The 7,110-nt window shown below is 40.5% G+C and overlaps 1 long non-coding RNA gene across 5 annotated transcripts in view; it reads left to right on the plus strand.

The window, feature by feature from the left end:
* Window positions 1-6,708, plus strand: part of LOC135282692 (uncharacterized) — a 35,582-nt gene extending 28,874 nt beyond the window's left edge. For 3 of the 5 annotated variants that reach the window (XR_010348762.1, XR_010348825.1, XR_010348773.1), the window contains 2 exons: window positions 881-1,229; window positions 4,080-4,704. This is a non-coding gene — a long non-coding RNA (uncharacterized LOC135282692). Of the gene's footprint in view, window positions 1-880; window positions 1,230-4,079; window positions 4,705-6,326 lie in introns of those variants that run through there. The other 2 variants (XR_010348797.1, XR_010348833.1) reach the window with 2 other exon arrangements.
* The last annotated feature ends 402 nt before the right edge of the window (window positions 6,709-7,110 follow it).

The raw sequence follows: 7,110 nt of genomic DNA on the forward strand, positions 1-7,110 counted from the left end.
CATGCAGTAACTGTTTTGGTTTATCACACTTTTACTTAATTTTTGTCAGCAATGTTGCTCTGCCACCAACATTTCACCAGAACATTTCTCTCTGGTAAAGTATCCTGGAAAGGAAAGTATCCTTTGTCAGCAGAGAAAATTCCAAAGCGTATGTTTCCCTGAGCCCTGAGGCTTTGCTACAAACACGTGTGGAGATCTGAAACACGTATTGCTGTCACCAATGACTGCCACTTCTGTGTGGCATGACCCAGACTGGTGTTCACACATTTAAAATAATGAGATTGCATAATGCATGTGATCTTGCAACCTTACTGCTTAACAAAACACCTGAGACACCTGATCTGGAGCCCAGATTCAGTGTGATATACCAGAGTGTATTTGTACCCCTGGGGCTGCGTGAAATATCTGCCATATTTCCCCAAAATACCTGCACAAGGTTATCTTCAGACAAACAGGACAGAAAGAAATCACAAGGTAATGCAGAGGTAAATTCATGTTTTATTATTTTTAAAAAAATTCAGCTAAAATATATATATGTTCGGCCTGGACAGACTTCACATCTAAATAGCTCAAGATATTTCCTTGCCTATTAAAACTCATTATGTGGATTTCATGTACAAATCTCTTAAAGATTTGTTCTATAATTAAGAGTTTTTGTGTTAGATGGTTGTTACTTGTTCCCAGTAATCCCAGTGCTGTTTTCCCTAAAGCTACTGCATGAAGACAGAGGCATGAAAAAGTGAGCAGCAAGGGGAAAAAAAAGTGCCATTAGATCTCTTCTTTTGTTTATTATGTTTGACTAGGGAGTTTACCTTTCTTCTTTTTTTAATCTTGATTTTTTTTTTTTTTTTGTCTTTCATTAAAATGCAATGTCCTCTAGTTGATAGCATTTGGGCATCTTTCCCAAGTCTGCCTGACAACATCAATGGCGAGCTGTTGAGCTGCAGTGACCCCCTAAGCAAGCTGTCCTCTGCTGTTTTGGCTGCACCTACTATTACTCAAGCAGTGGGAGCCAAACAAACGCGACACTTGGATCTTTCTTACTTGTTCTGCAAAGCAACCCCGCCAAGCCCCGAGTACGGACACGCCGCGTGAGGAATCGACAATTCCCCACGATCGCACAGCGGGACACGAGCACTGGCAGCAGAGCTGAGAAGTTAACTCTGGGGTATACAGGGCTGACAAATGCAGAGACATATTGATCCTCAGCAGTCTGCCTCATCAGTAAGGTAGTAATGGGCTGCATATTAACACAGCCGCCTGTAAGGTGACAAAAGACAGGGAAGGACGCTGGAGCTCAGCGCCCGGGGGATGAACGTGCTGTGCCAGCACCACACCTAAGGTGGAAGGTCAACCAGCCACCACTGCTTGGCTCACAGCTTCACCAAGGCTTGGTTAAACAGAAAAATTAAAAATAACCACTTCTGGTGAAGCGTTTGTACCAGGGCGAACAATACTAGAAAGAGCAAGCAAATTAAGGGAAAGGAAAATGAGTTCTGCAGGTGGTGGACAGAAGAACAGGGTAAAAAGGACTGCTTACAAATCTGCTATTGCTGAATGAACATACTTGTCTTCAGCTGGCACCAAGGGCAGAAACCGCTCTCACTTGGTTCCTAGACATGTAGTAACAGATACTTCTCTGCCTTCTAAGTACAAGCTGGAGGTGTCACTGTAAAACCCAGCCCAGTGCCAGGAAGTGCTTCAGTGGCACTGAGGTGTGGTGCTGCAGCCTTTGCTGGTTCAGAGTGATTGATGCTGCAAAATATCTCTGCACTCATCCTCCCCTTGCAGAGCCCGTGTGGCTCTGGCAGCCCTGCAGGAATCAGCCTGCACAATCCAAACTCCAGAGAAAACAAGTTTAATTGCTTCAGAAATGTACACATCTGTTCTTTACCTGCAAAAAGAGCAGAGTAAATGGAAACACATGATATCCTGTGAAATTTTAGGTTTCCATCAAAAATCCTGAGTGGTTTTGAAATAAGGCATTGTGGAAGACAGTGGGTTTTGACAGATTATTCTTACAAAACGAGAGCACTAAAGTACTTTTTTTAGCACTACTATTGGAAACAGTATTATTTTAAAATAGGAATACTGGAAAATGTTATTTTGTTGTATGTTATAGCTCATATATTATAATTACTATTAAGATAAATAACTTGATTAATAATCATGTAGCACTGAAGAATTATTTTAATTCTTGATTATCAGTATCTATTTTAATATTCTTGGTTGTATACTGTTAACACTTTCCATTACAATTTCAGAATGCATATTCATTATGCCAAAATTTCTCATGAAACAGAAATTCTGTTTCCCGGGAAACCCCAGTCTTTTTCTGTTTTTTTTTTTTTCCTTCTTCCCTTTGCTTCTCTTTATGATTTTTCTAGAGGATATTAGGCACATTCTTGTGTAGGTTGTCTGAACTCCTAGCTTAAGAGGTCTTCAGGTTATTTGTGGGTTGTCTAAAAATCTGGTTTATATTTATCTGAGGTATATTTGTTCTGTTAAAAAAAAAAAATTCCCCAAAAATCAGGAAAACCCCTCACGATAAAATAAAAAATCAAACCAACAACAACAACAAAAACCCCCAAAAACAACAAAAAAAAAAGGGATTTTGCAAATTAGGTAAAATTGAAATTCTTCAATAGATCACAGTAATTCTGGCTGATGGTTACTCTCATAAATAAAACCCACCTGAATCAGCAGCCAAGTACACCTGAGACCTAAATTAACTTCTGAGTACATTGTGAGGACATTCTGCACGGGATGATGAAGACAAAAGAAGATGAATTCACAATTTCATTATTATTTTAGTATCGCAGTGCATCACTGATATTCTTCTACTTTGGAATGCCAGGGATAATGGAAAGAAACCAAAAATATTTAAAAAGGACTATATTTAGGCCTACTGAACAACCTCACTATATATAACCTACATTTTTAACATCACCACACTCCTTGCAGTCACTGCTGACTTCTGCACTGGTGAATCTGAAGGGCCTCACTGGACCCAGCATCAGGAAGGGAAAAGCTCCTGAAACAAGTGTGGAGGGAGGGTTGGGGGCAGCTTGATGCTGAGCCCTGCTCCTGCCTGCAGACCTCCACAGAAGGAGGGGAGGGAGATGGATTTGGCTGTCAGGGCTTAGGGCAGGGCTCATGCCAGGGCAGGGAAGGCAAGCCTGTGTCAGTGCAGTGTGCTCTGTCTCTCTGTCACGGGAGCTATGGGTGTCTTTCCCATCAAAGCCCTTGGGAGCTGAGTTCAGCCCATTTTGGATAGAGCTTGTTCACACAGCCATCAGAAATGTCCTCCAGCCCCCTTCTATGGATCTAGCACCTTGAATTCAATGGCAACATCTCATCTGAGATCAAAATCTGCCCTTCTAAGATAACAGAGATTTTTAAATTGTATTTCTATTATGGCTTTTAATTGTAGTCTTGACATTTTCCTCTGTTTCCTTTATTTTATTTTTTTTTAATAGAAGCCAGAAAAAATGCAGTCAGTTGGATCAATTTCTACAACATAGCCAATAATATTGATTATACTATGTTTACTTAGATAATATCTAACATTGAAAATGTGAACATTCAACACTTATTAGATTTTTAGTCATATTGATAACAACAAAAATATTTAATAATTTAAAGTTCAGTTGCATTGCCAATGAAGTTATTTACTCTTATTACACTTCTATATGAAATCAAGGCTTACACAGCATCCTATTTCACAGGTCTAGTGAAGGAAACAGTGGAGCAACCATAAAACCTAGATTCCTGTTGATTGCTTGCTAGAAATCTGAAGAGTAGTTAAAATCTGGTTGTAATTAAAAATTATTAATTTTTTAATTATTTAAAATTTTGTTTAATTTGTGAAAACCAAATAGTTATCCAGCAGTAGAAACAGAAGCCCCTCATAGTTATAAGTGGCTTTTATGGTGCAGAGCAAATTCCTGATCTTCAGGGGATCCATTCACACCTTGTGCTTGAGTGGCTCTTCCCTGAGGGTGATGGGGTCTCTCCCAAGAGTGATTTATAGCCCTTGGTAAAATCTTTGTGTTACTTTGCTCTTACATGGCACACAGACACTGTGCATGCTGACACCCAGCCCAGCAGCACAGGACACAGGGAACACTTGACCAGGGAGTGGTGCACAGCATCCATCCATCAGCAGGGCTGGACCCAGGTTTGCAGGGACAGGCAATGAGGTCTGAGATCAATGAGGTGCACATAGGAAAAATCCACAAGATCTTTTACAGGTAAATGGCTATTTTGTTTTTCCAGATGAGTAGCAACAAAATATTAGCATTGTTTTGTTTTTTCTTGTTGATTAATAACTTGTGATGTTCTTGGTTTACTCAGTGTTGCTCTTTGAAGCTGCTGCCTGCCCATAGACATCAAATACTTACATATTGAATTCTGTGTGACTGCACATACACGTGCACAGAGAGTGCACCATAAAATCTTTTCTTATGAGCCCCAGAAACTAAGAAGCATTAAATCTGTCACTTATTCAGGTGAGTGTCCTAACCACCAGATTAGTCCTTACTCAGAATAAATTACATCTTTTCCTCCATGTCCTCATTTTTGATCTACAAAAGAGTCTTGCTATAACAGTGCCCTCACCACAGAAAAAACCTCAAAGCCAACTCAAATATAGAAGCATCAGTAGTTTTGTAAAGCACAAAAGGTTTATGCCATTTTTTCTTTATCTGTCAATCCTACTTGTACCTTACCCTTTGGCTCTGCAGAGGTTTAAAGTGGCCATGTGTGAGCTAACAGGCAGCAGACAGCTCTCCCCCTGAAAAAGCTGCCTGTGACTGCAGATTTATTTAAATGTGAATATGTAGCTGGTTTCCTGCATGCAAAATAAAGCAGGTGCTAAAATATTAAACTCTGCCACTGTCCACTATTCATTGCATCCAACTGGTGCTGTCAGAAGCAAGCTGCTTGACTAACCAGGGCCTGTGATTTAGTGTGACATCCCAACTCTAATTACTCCCTCCTCCTGATTCATTTTCTCAGCCTCCAGTTTTCAGATATAGAGAGCCTGGATTCAAGGGGATGTGGGTACAGTGGTGAGCAGGAGAGCTGGAAATGCACTTGCCTCTGAACATAATTAATCACCTTGGGGCCCCTGAAATTATCTGCTACACAGCTAAGGCTTTCAAGGGGCAATTTAGCCTGCTCTCAGGTGTCTTTGGGGTGTCCTGGAATATTGGTCAAGTCTCACATCCTGGCCATGGGTGTCAGCAACTGCTCCCACGGGGCTGTCTGCACTGGCCACTGTCACCCAGAGCCTGTCTGAGGCTCTGCCCCATCTGCTGGGCACAGACATGGCTTTTTCTGGCAGGAAACAGCACAAAAGTGACTGCGCTGGTGTTACTCCCTGTGCTATGCTGTGCTCAAACTCCTGGCAGGGGATGGATCAGGTCATGTGGCAGGGCAACCCCAGACTTCCCTGCTGCACCTGGGCCATAAGCAAAGCACAGATAAACTGCAAAGAAAATAACCAGAGGTGTTTTGAATAAATGCACACTCTGCTGCAGGGTTAATCTGCTCACATAACTTACATTTCACCAAGAACAGTCCTTGATGTCCTGTGAATCAACAGCACAGGCAATAAGGAACAACAGCATCTTTAAAGCTCTATGCAAGATGCTTTTTTCCCTATGAAAATATTTTTCTGTGCTGAAGAAACTGAATATTTTGTTGACCTCAGTAAAATATTTGTTCTTTTAAAATTTGCCAGTTAAATCAGAAACAGCAGAGGATTTCTTTTTGAGAAAAAGAAGGGGAACAAACCCCCTACTTCCTTTTATTTCTTGTTTGCTTTTCAGAAGAGAAAGGCAAAACTTGAAAGTGTTTCCCAGAAAAATGGAAACAAGACTTTGCAGACTGTTAAGAAATGTTCTATTTTTTGTAGCCTCCATACTCTTTAGAAGGTTAAAATTAAAAGGGTATTCAGGTTTGACTTTGACTGGTTAGTTTGTATTAATTATATTTTCTCAACTATTTTAGGTTTGGCTGATTTATGCGTCAGCTAATGTGCAGGAAGAGAATACCTTTTTCCTAAGTAAATACATCTCATAGGCCATTAAAGCTGCCAGTTGTCAAGCACTGAGGGGTGGGACCTGGGGAGTGTTTCCCCTAAGTGCACATTTCAGGTGAGGTGACAGGAGCATGCCCCACGTCAGGTAATGTAATAGATGGCAGGTAGAGTGCCACTGCTGCGTGGGCTGACCCTGTGAAACACTTGCTCTGCTGCCTGCAAGTTGCCAGTTCATTGCAAATGCTTCCTGGCACTAAAATGTCTTATTTACCTTTCACAGACCTCTTCCCAAGAGCTCCTGCCCCATGAGCACCAAGCACCTGCCTTCTACTGCCTGAGAAATCCAACCTGCCGTCCCTCCTGCTAGAAATATTGTGTGATGTACAAAGCAGATTTCTCACCAAAGAAAATATTAATATTGTTATTATTAATAATACTTAATAATTAGTAATAAAAATTATAAGCTGCAGTGGTAAACTCTGACAATAAAAATTTTCTCTGCAGAGTAGTGCAACAACCACTTTTGTCCTTCTGAGAGGCTCTGGACACTCACATTCACACCCCTCATTTGCCCTTGTTTCACATAGAAGTGTGTCTTTGTAATCCGTAAATTGCTATTTTGTCCAGCTGTGACCACCACCACATGCTTGCTAAGTAGTGTGTGCAAGGAGGAGAATTTCTCAGAAATCAGAGAATTTCTCAGAAATCAGTGAATTTCTCAGAAATAAGGGTGTATCATTTGCACACAATTTTCAAATTAAACAATTGTAATAGTAGTTCTGGACTAAAAAGCTCACATCAGTCTTTTTCTGAAGTCAAGACTGCATATTTCCAGCATTTTCTCTCCTATGTGAAATGACTCACAGGACATTCTTTCTTCTTTTCTGTTTTTTTATTTCATTCCTTATTTCCTTTTTGGCTTTCTCTGTGAGCTCACTCATCCTGTTTCCTCTAAAACATTGATGCTAAAGCCAAACATTGTCAATAACTTCAGTTTGAATGGCTCAAATTTTAAAGTGGGGTAAATAAAAATATTTCCTCTAAATTGAATTAATCTACTATCA

Source organism: Passer domesticus, chromosome 1, assembly GCF_036417665.1.
Source record: "Passer domesticus isolate bPasDom1 chromosome 1, bPasDom1.hap1, whole genome shotgun sequence".
NCBI classification, from domain to species: domain Eukaryota; kingdom Metazoa; phylum Chordata; class Aves; order Passeriformes; family Passeridae; genus Passer; species Passer domesticus.